Genomic DNA, 12,847 nt, shown 5'->3' on the forward strand with positions numbered 1-12,847 from the left:
AATGTGTGTGTTAGTGGTATCTAGTGACCTAGTGACATTGTAGCTGTCTTGGTGCCTGTCAATACCCTCTGTGATATTTACACAAGGATGATATTGCCTAATGGTGCATTTTCCAGAATGTATTCCATTGTTAAGTGGCTCATGATTACATATAAATGTATTTATATTTATATCTATCTTTAGAAAGATATTATTTTAAGGAAATTACTTATGCCATTTTGGAGAGTGGCAAATCTTAAATCTTTAGGGCAGACAGGCAGGCCAGAAATGCAGGGAAGAGCTGATGTTGCAGTCTTGTCCAAAGGCCACCTGGAGGAAGAATTCCTCTTGCTTGGGAAACCTCAAACTTTTCCCTTAAGGCTTTTAACTGAATGGATTAGGCCCACCCACATTATAGAGGTTATTCTGCTTTACTCAGAGGCTAGTAAGTGTTAATCACAGAAAGAAAGAAGGAAAAAAAAAACCTCACAGTAACACCTGAACTAGTATACTGTTATATGACCAAAAATGTGGTACCATGGCCTAGCCAATTTGATACATAAAACTAGCCATCACAGAAATCATAAGGAGAAGAGAATTTTTAATAGTGGTTTTAAGTTAAAATTATACTATTTAGATAACTTATATTGGATAAAAATGGATTTGTTGTCCAGTTTTGTAGCAAATCACTATAAAGCCAGAAAAAATATTGCTTAAGATAACTGAGAGAGAAGGCTCTATAGAAAATAATTAGAAATAGGATCACATGTGTTTAGTAATCTGAAATTCATTATTACTGTTTTCATGATTAAAGAAAGTTCATGCTTACGGAGTATTGCTATGTAATAAAATTAAGCCAACATTACATGAACCAAGAGCTCTAGGGGAAAAGCAAAAAAAAAAAAAAAATGTGTACAACAGCATATTCATTTAAGGTTAAAAGATTTTTAGTATTATTAATCAAGAATTTAAATGTCCCCAAGACATAATACTTCTTTGCTCAGGGTGAGATGTCTTATTCATAACTGAGATGAAAATGATATATAAAAAAGAAAAGAAGAAAGTGGTCCCTAGAATGCACAGATCTAGATTAATGATTCCAGTCTTCAGTGTTGTAAATTTAACTTCTATTGCTGTTTGTGCACTAAGGGGTACTCAATCGGCTCAAAAGAATTAATGCAACTTCTAAAAGTAGGCCAACTAATTTATAGGCAATAGCTTATGTGCTAGGAAAAACTGGATCAATAAGTAATACTATATTTATATCCAAGAAACCTAGAAACATTTTTTTCTCACTGAAAAGTGAGTGGGTATATAGTCAGTCTGAAGGTACTTTTTTTCTGAGAGTGGTGAAAATGAGTAAATGTCCCTCTTTGAGGAATGAAGATGTTGAAGCAACTGCCTAGGAGACAAAAAGAGTGGGTGATAGGGAAATTAAGATGGATCCTCCCCTGTCTAGCAGAAGGAGGATGTAAAAGTCTAAGAACTTTGGTCAAAATTAAGGTCAACTCTAAGAAAGAAAAAACAACATTCCCTAATAATAAACCTACTAGAATCCCATTCAGTCCTTCTTTTGTTCATTCATTTGTCAATCTTAATTTATTTGTCTGTTGTTTATGGAGCAGATAGTATATTCTAGCACCTGATCTGGTGCTTGCCTGCACATATTCCCTAACCATGCCAATGGTTTCTCCAATCTTTCTGCCAAATGAGCATGTTCTCTAGGCCTGAGCTTGAGCTCAGAGTTGCATTAGTGTCCCTGAAGGAATCCTCAACCAGTTGGATACCCCAACTTCCTCATCCCTCAGCAGGATGATTCAGAAGCATCTTCTATAGTTTCCAAGAGGGTGTCTGGGAGGATTGAGGCCCAAGTTGCCCACAGTAGTAACTGGCTCATCGCCCTCTCTTTTTTTGCTTTCCTGCCTTCCCTATCTCACTAACCTTCTCCCTTCCTTTCAGTGTTTCCTGGGACTGGATTTCAAATAACCAAATCTTCATGTGTTTTGAAACTAAGCAGGGAACAAGGCAGACAAATTTTCTATTTTGTGGAACATATGTGTCACTTTGGAGAGAGAAGAAATAAATGAGTAAAATAAATAAGTATACAAAATAATTTGGGACTAGAACTTGAAGATAACAACTAAGATTCTGGAAGAATTGAAGGGAAGGAAGTCTTGTGCTGTTAGCACAAAGGGCCCTCGTGAGAAGGTGGCCTATGAGATGAAGCCTGAGTGGAAGGAGCCAGGTGTGTAAAGAGCTAGGAGGAAAAAAAAATCCCATTCCCATAAGCTTTCTTCCTACACCAGAAGAAAGAGTTTTTTGGGATCCCTCTTTCTCTTTCAGAGCTATCATCCATCTCTATAGGTCCAAATGTAACTAGCTATAGCAGCATTCCTCGTTCTGGTGTCGAGGGAAGGGTGCAGGGGAAGAGGGAGTATAGAGCAATGTGGGTTGGTCTGCTATAGGGCCAGGGACTATAGGGCCTTGGGGTAAGTCCAGGAGACCTGTCTTCCCACAACCACTATCTGAATCTCCGGCTCCGGGTTAGAATGGCTCTGCTATAACCTGTGTCCATGATGTAGACCTGTGGCTTCTTCTCCAGGTCCATCCTTTTCCCATTATGCACTGTCAACAAGACCTCACTTGACCATTTTTCAATTCCTGAATGCCTGGGATGAAATGGGAGATCCAGTGGCTATAGCTACTAATGTTTCTCCCCTCTCTTTCTACTGACCACAGACCTCTGGAATGGAGCTTCTTTATGCTGTCACTCTGGATAAGAGAACATTTGAAGCCAGAAGAAAGGAGTTTCCTCATGGCAGGCTTTTCCTTCATTCTTTCCATTAGTGAGGGAGAAAAGTCATCTTTTCACTTTTGTAAGATCTTGGAATCTCTCCCAGTGAATTCTGATTACCTCTTGGTATTACAAGTTGGGAGAGAGAAGAATCTATTGAATTTGATAATAGAGATATGACTTTGTAAGGAAATGCTGTTTATTCTTTTAGTAACTCTCATCCCATCCTACGGTGGTTATGGTGGAGAAGCCTAACTGAAAAGAATTTCCTCATACCTTGCCAATTCATTTCCCCACTTCAGGGCATACTTCAGCAACTAAAAACATCCAGGTCACATAGGGTAAATCCAAGGGTTTGAGCAGGGACAGGAATTTCTTCCCGTGAACACCAATCCCCCTTTATGCCCTTTTCCAAGCTCTGGTTTCCTATTTAGAGATGAAAACCTCACTCTTCCTGATTAACTAGCAGCTGAGTCAACTCAGAGGCCGAGTCTCAACAGAAAAACCCAGCATAACACAACACGATAAGTTCAGTGTTTGTTCCTGGGAGTTGCTCACACTGTATCTCCACCAGGTTTGGAGATGACAGGAGTGGTAAGGTTGTTTTGTGCCTATGCTGACCTTTGAGAAAACAATTTCAGCATTGATATATATATATATATATATATTTGGAAATGAAATCAGATTATATTAGGAAGGGGCAGGTAGAGAAGAAGTAGAAATATAAAAACAACAACAAAACCCCCCAAACCCTTATTTGAGATAATGGGCCATTTTAAAAAAGAAGAAATAAAAGAATAGCAATTAGAGGAATCAATGGGGTGAAATGTTTTCTTTTACTCAGTTCAGACATGCCAAAACATGGTTCCATTGCCTCCTTGTCTCCCATTGATAAACTCATGTGGCATTTGACAAAAATTGATAATCAAAGAGAATTGACTAACAAAGGTGAAAACGCAGCAAGGAAACAATACTAGAAGTAAAATTTGAACAGAATACAAAAGAAATAACTACCATGGAAATATTGACACTATTGCCATTTAAGTAACTCTAAGATAGGCATCCAGGGGAACTTACTAAAAGCACACTTATTCACTCAAAGGAGGAAAGTGGTTGTGATGGAAAAGATGATGTCCTAGAGGAAGTGACACCAGCAAAAGCTTCACATCACAGGAACTCTCATAGTTATTCTACAGTATTGAGAGCACAAAGGATAAAATAATGGAAGATGATCCACACTTTAAAAGAAGTAATATGAATTGCCAAGGAATAGAAAAGATACCTGCTTCATAGTACAAATTACATAAGAAACAGTTTGAGTTGAGTGTTCAAACTACTCCTGATGAGTGCTTTTACAAAGAAGTAAAACCCTTTAATTCTCAGTGTTTATGACATTTAAAATTAGAGTATACCACAACCACTATCAAGATATAGGACTTGGTGCAGTGATACACACCTGTAATACCAGCTACTCAGGAGGCTAAAGTTAGAGGGTTGCAAGTTCAAGCCCAGGGTGAGCAAGATAGAGTACTTGGTGCAGTGATGCACATCTGTAATACCAGCTACTCAGGAGGCTGAGGTTAGAGGATTGCAAGTTCAAGCCCAGGCTGAGCAACTCAGCAAGACTTACTCTCAAAATAAAAATTTAAAATAGTGTTATGAATGTAGCTCAGCAGAAAGTGCTTAACTAGCATGCATGAGGCCATGGGTCCAATTCCCAGTACCACAAAAAATTAAAAAGTAAAATATAAAAAAGAAGAAAATACACAGGTATTTTCTATTTCTATTTAATCATTGTAAAGAAATGTCCTTGTATTAACTATCTACTTGTTCCCACCTAGTGCCTGTCTCCTAGCAATCATTGATCAGTTCTCTATTTCTAGTTTGTCATTGAGGATGGTATATAAATGCAAACATACGATATTTAACTATTTGAAATTGGTAATTTTCACCAGGCATAATTACCTTGTGACCCACTTTGAGGTGTTTGCCTCAATAGTGCATTCCTTTTTATTGCTCAGTAGTATTCCATTTTATAGGTATACCAGGATTTTTTTAAACTATTATTCACCCATGGAAGGACATTATGTTGTTTCTAGTTTTAGAAAGTTGGAAATAAAACTGTCATTAACTTCATGAACAGGTTTTTGTGTGAACATAAGTTTTCATTTCTTTGAGATAAATGGCAAAGAATTTTTCAGCTGGGTTATTTGGCAGATGCATACTTAGTTTTATAAGAAACTGCTAAATTATGTTTCAAAGTGGCTCTACCATTTTACATTCTTACCAGTAATATATGAATGGTGCAATTTCTCTTCATCCTAGCCAACATTGGTATTATAATTTTTTATTTTAGCCATTTTGATAGGTATGCAATGAAATCTCATTGTAGTTTTAATTTGCATTTCCCTAACAACCAACATTGTTGAACTTCTTTTCATGTACTTTTTATTCCTATCTTATCCTCTTCACGTCTTTGCCCATTTTCTAATTCCATCATTTGAGGTGACATTTTTTGTTTGTTTGTTTGTTTCTGCTTTTGAGATCTGAGAGTTCTTTAGATTCTTTTTTTTTCCAAATTGGTACATTTCAATTATCAAAATGGTGGGTTTCATTGTAGCATATTCATACATATAAACACAATTTGATAAATTTGATTTTCCAATATTCTGGATAAAATTCTTGAGTATTTGATTCACAACTACTTTTCTCTTGTCTATACCTTTCCCTTCATCTTCTAAACAGGGTCTTTCACAAAGAAAGGTCTCAAATTTTGTGTTTTTTTTCTTGTTTTGGTACAGGAATTGAACCAAAGGGCACTTTATTACTGAGCCACATTGTCAGTACCTGGAAAAAGAATTTTTTTTTTTGAGACATAGTCTTGCTAAATTGCTCAGTAAGGGCCTCACTAAGTCTCTAAGATTGGCTTTGAATTTGTAATCCTCTTATTCAGTCTCCCAAACTACTGGAATTACAGGAGTGCACCCCCACAACCAGCAAACTTTCAATTTTTGATAAAGTCCAGTTTCAAATTTTTTCTTTATGATCTTATTACTGATATTTAAGTGCTCACACATTAAGAAAATCAGATATATTATAAATCTATTTTTATAAAAAATATTTTGTTTCATATAAAAATCTTTTTATATAGATTTCTTCATTTTAATCTGTTATTTGTTTCTTAAATCACCTTTAATTTTTTTCTTTGGCTTCTTGGATATACTGATTTTGTTCAGCACCCCAAAATGTAATTCTTTACAAAACATTTTCAATTATTGACCTCTCACTACATTTTTCTCTACTTGTGCTCCTCCACTCCCCGCAACTGATCTCACAGCCTTAGCTATCACTTATATCTTCAACTTGTATTTCTAGATCCAGACTGATTGGACATTTTTACGTAACTATCATTTCATGCCTAAAACTTGAATGTCCCAAGGGAAATTAGTATTCTTTCCTAAGGACAGCTCCATCATCCTAGGCAGGAAACTGTAGTAGCAAGTTAAACTTTTTCCTTTCTCTTATAAATATATTCACAGTCACAAATTCCTACTGATTTTTTAAATATATATTTTTATTTGTTCTAATTAGTCACACATGACAGTAAAATGCATTTTGACACATCATACATAAGTGGAGTATAACTTCTGATTCGTCTAGTTGTACATGATGTAGAGTTACACAGGTCATGTAATCATAAATGCACACGGGGTAATAATGTCTGATTCACTCTATGATCATTTTTACCCCTATTCCCCCTTTTCTCCTGTCACTCACCTCTGCCTAGTCCAAAATACCTCTATTCTCCCCACCTCCTACTGACTTAATTTTGCAGAATCTTTTAAATCTGCCTCTCCATGGTTCAGATGCTAATCATCACTAATTTGAGCTGGTACAGTTGCCTTCTAAACAGTGCTCCTGTATTTCCTCTCTTTCAATACATTCTCTCTCTCTCAAGTAGAAGCAGGATTTATTCTTTTCTTTATTCTTTTTATTTTTTCTTATTCCCATCCCCCAGTCCTTCCCTTCATTCCCTTGTGTAATCCAATAAACTTTTATTCTTCCCCTCCCCACTCCCCTTATTGTGTATCAGCATCCACATATCATAGAGAACATTCAGCCTTTTATTTTCTGGTATTGCCTTATCTCACTTAGCATGATAGTTTCATCCATTTACTGGCAAATGCCACAATTTCATTTTTCTTTATGGCTAAGTAATATTCTATTGTGTATATGTATCACATTTTCTTTATTCATTCATCTATTGAAGGGCATTTACATTGGTTCCACAGCTAGGCTATTGTGAATTGAGTCACTATAAACATTGATGTGGCTGTGTTACTATAGTATGCTGATTTTAAGTCCTTTGGGTATAAACCGAGCAGTGGGATAGCTCGATCAAATGGTGGTTCCATTCCAAATTTCCTGAGGAAACTTCATACTGCTTTCCAGAGTGGTCGTACCAATTTTCAGTCCCACCAGCAGTGTATGAGTGGACCTTTTGCCACATCTTCTTCAACATTTATTGCTACTTGTATTCTTGATAATTGCCATTCTGACTGGAGTGAGATGGAATCTTAGTACAGTTTTAATTTGCATTTCTCTAATTGCTAGAGATGTTGAACATTTTTTTCATATATTTGTTGGCCATTTTGACATGTCATACATAAATGGAGATTGTATTTATTCTGTGAACTGGCTGTTCAGTTCTTTTGCCCATTTATTGATTTGGTTATTATTTTTTTTTTTTTGGTGTTTTTTGTTTTTAGTTCTTTGTGTATCCTGGAGATTAATGCTCTATATCTGAGGTACATGTGGCACAGATTTTCTCCCAATCTATAGGTTATCTCTTCACATTCTTAATTGTTTTCTTTGCTGTGATGAATCTTTTTCATTTGATACCATACCATTTATTGATTCTCAATTTTACCTCTTGTACTTTAGGAGTCTTGTTGAAGAAGTTAGTTCCTAAGTTGACATGATGGAGAGTTGGGCCTACGTTTTCCTCTAGTAGGCACAGGTCTTTGGTCTAATGGACCACTTTGAGTTGAGTTTTGTGCAGGGTAAGAGATAGGGGTTCAATTTAATTGAACTATGGATTTCCAGTTTTCCCAGCACCATTTGTTGAAGAAGCTATCTTTTCTCCAATGTATGTTTATGGTGCCTTTGTCTAGAATGAGACAACTGTATTTATGTGGATTTGTCTCTGTCTTTTCTGTTCCACTGGTCTTCATATCTATTTTGGTGTCAATACCATGATGTTTTTGTTACTATAGCTCTGTAGTATAATTTAAGGTCTGGTATTGTGATGCCTCCTGTAGAAGCAGGATTTTAATACAACATTGACCTCTAGTATTTTCTAGTTATAACGAACAAATATTTCTCTACCCTAATCAGCAAACTTTTTTTTTTGGATCAGGATGCAAATATCCAGTTGCCCTTCCCAATCCCCAAATCCTCCTGTGCAGAGAAGAAGCTGATCCCAGGAAAGCAGCACAAGTCACTCAAGACCTGGAGAACTCCCATGCATTCATTTTTAGAAAGGATATGCTCTACAGAAATTAGATGGTTAATCCAGAAAATAAATGATGAGACACCATAGCAAACAGAGTCTTTATTCAGGAACGCAGAAGTTCAAAGGATCATCACCTCAGGCCAGTTCCAGGAAAACTGTGCAGTAGACTTTATATTATCAGTTCCTCCATGAATAGGTTTTGAGTTTTTCAATTTCATTCTCCAATTCTTTACAACTTGATTTAGCTTTCTATAATAGTATCATTTGCTTCTTGGTAAACTTGATGAGATCTTCTTTGGGTAATGTTTCCAGCTTGCCATTCTTCAGAGAGCCTGCTAGTCAAGTTTTTTTTTTTTTTTTTTTTTTTTTTCACTTTAGATGTCCTGGTTCCAGTGGAGAGGCCACCCATCCTGAATAGGATCCTCCATTCCTATGCTGGTTGGGGACCAGTAGCCCAGAAGAGACCTCAGTGTGGCCCCCTGGGCTCAATCCATTCTTCACATTTTTATCAATATTGTCTTCCTGGGGCACAGTCCAAAAATGGAATTCACCCTCTCAAAAATTCTACAACAAGGCTGGGGTATAGCTTAGTGGTAGAATGCTTGCCTAGCACATGTGAGGCACTGGGTTTGATCCACAGCATCGCATAAAAATAAATAAATAAAATAAAGGTGTTGTGTCCATGGACAACTAAAAAAAAATTAAGAAAAATTAAATAAAAATGACTAAAATAAATACAAAACCCGAATAGTTCAATAATCATGAAAGAGTTGGAAAAAATTTATCATTTGAAAAGGGATGAGGCCTAGCACTAGTTACTATAGAAGGGAAAAAAATAAACACTTGCTCTCCACTTACAATGAACCACCAAAAAAAAGAGTAAAGTGTTCAAAACCATCTGTAAAAAGATTCACTTTCATAGATTGGACCAGGCAAAGCAAGGGAGTGAGACTGGGCAGGTTTTTGTTTGTTTCTTTATAATTTCCCCCAAATAAAGTAACTTAAAATAATAGATTAAACACAGAGCTGTGTTTGTGTGCGGGAGTGGGGTGGAGGAGTTTGCATTGTTTTTGTGCTCTGGAAACCTCCAGATGGCAGCATTTTACTTTGGAAGAAGATATTCGGTGCCTGCAAGATACCTCCTGCTTTTCCTTCATAAAGGTGCCTAAGAGTCAGGCTGTCAACAGGAGGAGGGGAGGGGAGACAAAGTGGTAGATGTGTTTCAAAATATTCTGACCTTTCATACTTTCCCCCAATTTGCCATCCAAAGAGAACCTTTAAATTGGCAGTTCTGGCAGGCAGTTCCTCTACAGTCCTTATAGAAACAGCTATTTTGTTCTTGCTGCATTTGTACCACTACAGTTAAACAGTAATTTTTTTTCTGTTCCCAATACACCATTTGCCCAGAAACAATTTTTGTTTTTCATTTTGGAAATTAGACAGTGAAGAGTCAACACTACAATACTGCAGTAACATCGGCCTCACCCCAACTGCTGAAGTGGCCTCTGTAGAGGCTCTTCTCCAAACTGCTTATCACGTCATCAGCTATTTCTAACATCTAGGGCTTCTCATCACAACTAAAGTAAACCAAAACTCCTTTAAAAGACCCTAGAGAGGACCCTATAGAGCCTGGCTCTCTCCACTTCCTTGATCTCCTCCTCTATCATCCTCCCTCTTGTCTGCTTATTTTGTTCTAACCACCTGATCTTGGTTCCTTGAGCAGAATGGGCTTTTTCTACCTCAGGGCCTTTGTACTTCCTGTCTTTCTGATTTTTGCATGTCCCATCTCCCTATTCAAGTTTCTTCTCAGGTGTCACTTATTCAGAGAGTTCTTCCCTGATCACTTTCTTCCTTTCCCCACCTTATCCTGTTCCTCTCTCATTGGAAGAAAAAAGTGCCTAATAATTTTATTGCCTGTCTTTGTCAAGCATACTACAATTTCATTGAGGATTGGGACTTTGTTTTTTGCTTAAATTAATTAATTCTATTAAAAAAAATTTGTGGTGCTGGGGATCAAACCCACTGCCTCACACATGCTTGGCAAATGCTCTTACCACTGAGCTACATACCTAGCCCAACCAAGGCTTGCCTAACATGTGTGAGGCACTGGGTTCGATTCTCAGTACCACATATAAATAAATTAATAAATAAAGTAAAGATCCATCAACAATTGAAAAAAAATTCCCCACAAAGATATCACTAAAACAAAAGTGTTCATATAAATAATAGCAGTTATATATGTTTAATATTTACATAATTTAAAAAATTGAAATTAGCATTAGATTATTCAACAAGAGATCCATGGAATCAATTCTTAAATGAAGTTGCTTTTACTGAGAAGTTATACAAGTTACAGAAAGAACTTATAATCTATTTCAAAAAAAGTATCTGCATTTCTAATCCTGGATGATATTTTGTCTGCAAAACAGTGCTGAGGCATAGAATATTCAGGCTGCAAAGAGAAGAGTGTAAATACTTAAGATGTAAGTTCAATTATGGTTCTGTCTCCATTACAGTTCCTTTTTTGGTAAGAGCAATATACTGTGTCTTCAATTGCTAAATGGAATTGCATCCAGATGTAAGTATGTGGAAAGAGAAATTCTGAAAAGTTCTTGGTAAATAAAAAACAATTCATATAATATTATTCATTTATATGAATCTGGTTTTACTAATGACATTTGATTTGGTTTTGCTAGTATGTACAATCCCATATTAAAATTATAATAAATAAAATTCTGTTTTGAAGCATTAAAATAATTCCCTAACTTCTTTAATAACAATAGTCTTTAAGCACAAGAATATTAAATATCTTCATTGAAGTGAGTTAGTTTGGTACTTTAATTTTTCATAGTACATTACTGAGTATTCCTATCATTTTTTCTAAATACCCATTAGCCTAATTTTAATTTTTTTTATTTAAATGAGTTTGGTTATTTTGTTATACATATCACATTATAACTAATAGTAACACTTTTAATCTATTCATTGTTTACAATGTGCTTGCACTGTGCCAAGCACATTTGTATAACTTGATTAATACTCAATAGCCAGTTTTAAAACCCAGATGACATTTATAATGAATTTTCTTTCCCTCTTTTTTCAAATAATGAGCAACTTTTTTATTTTAACACATAAACTCCGGTAAAAAACCATTATTGGTCCTTTTAAAGAAAATCCAACATTTCAATTGAGAAGAATAGTAACTATTATTTACTCACAAAATACTATTTAAGAAGTTTTCTAAAACACAACATGAAAAAATCCAACATGTATTTTTAATTTCAGTACAATGAATTTAAGACAAAGTATGCAGGGTACATACATCAAAGCTTGATTACAAATTATCATGGTCATCCATCATCACCATCTTCTTCACATTTTCTTTTCCTTTCATGCATTTGATGATTCATTGGCAGTATTTTGATATGGTACCATATTAGTGGTAATAAGAATGTTTTGCAGGCTTTTAAAGCAGAGGACTGTGAAGTAGGCATCTATACTGCAAACCTTTGCCCTGTGAGAAACATTGAAATTCCCACTTTACTTGAGACAGGCATGGTTTGTGAGGTTGGTGTGCCTGGTGTGGCAGTATTTGGTCCGCTAGTAACTGAACCAGCACTTAACTACGAAACTGAGAAACCTCTCTGGGGAGAAGTAAAAGACTGGTCAGCTTGACACTAGATTTCCAATTGAATTACACATTATCTGCATTGACCGTAACTTTCTTAGTATGGCTTGAATAAATTTAAGCATCATCTAGAATTGTGGTTATGTATTGGAAGGCAAACTCCAATATCTGATTTGGACCTCTTGACTGATATTCTGTAACCTCCATATCCTTCAGGATTTGTGCCATCATCAGTGCATCTTTTGGCATGCTTTTGGGAGAAGCCCTCTTGCCAGACTCCATGATAGTCAATGATCAAACTTCTCAAGCTAAATCATCCACATTAATGTATTTCAGTCCTGATCGTGTGGTTTTCTAACCTCTTCAGTACTTGAGCCAAATGTTTGGATACAACATAGTCCTCCTTTGTGATAGTATGAGCAGTTTTCAGTCTAACTTTTCAAGCACTGACTTACAAATGAAGTTTGTTAGCACAGTATAAGTGGGGTTTTATCTGAATTAAATGACTACAAATTTTAATGAATGAAAACATGCAGCATTACAAATTAAATCAAATTAGAATAACTCAGTGCAGCAGAATATGGAAGCCTTTTCATAATTTATCTTCATTCTGTATTCTTGTCATTTAAAGATATTATTCTGACAACATTGTTCTCAGTATATTTGTAAAGTTACAAAGTCAGCTATATGCATGACTTGCAGTTATTTTCACAATAAGCATTGCCCATATGAATTTCATTTGTGGACTGATGTGGCAGTGTTTGATAGCAATGCCTTTATCCTCTATGCTAAAGGTTGCCTTTGCCCAAATAGTCACATTTTTGACTGCCATAGTCTGAGTTTTCTAGTGCTGATGTGATGTCTTATAATCTGCATTGATATACTTCAGTGATACCTTGTTAATATTTTTTCACTCATGCTTGCCTTGCTT

General features: G+C 35.8%; 1 pseudogene; it reads right to left on the reverse strand.

Moving 5' to 3' along the window:
- Window positions 1–11,622: 11,622 nt before the first annotated feature.
- LOC113184575 (transcription initiation factor TFIID subunit 9-like) lies at window positions 11,623–12,198 on the reverse strand (annotated as a pseudogene).
- Between the last annotated feature and the right edge of the window lie 649 nt (window positions 12,199–12,847).

This window comes from Urocitellus parryii, chromosome 1 (assembly GCF_045843805.1).
Source record: "Urocitellus parryii isolate mUroPar1 chromosome 1, mUroPar1.hap1, whole genome shotgun sequence".
NCBI classification, from domain to species: Eukaryota; Metazoa; Chordata; class Mammalia; order Rodentia; family Sciuridae; genus Urocitellus; species Urocitellus parryii.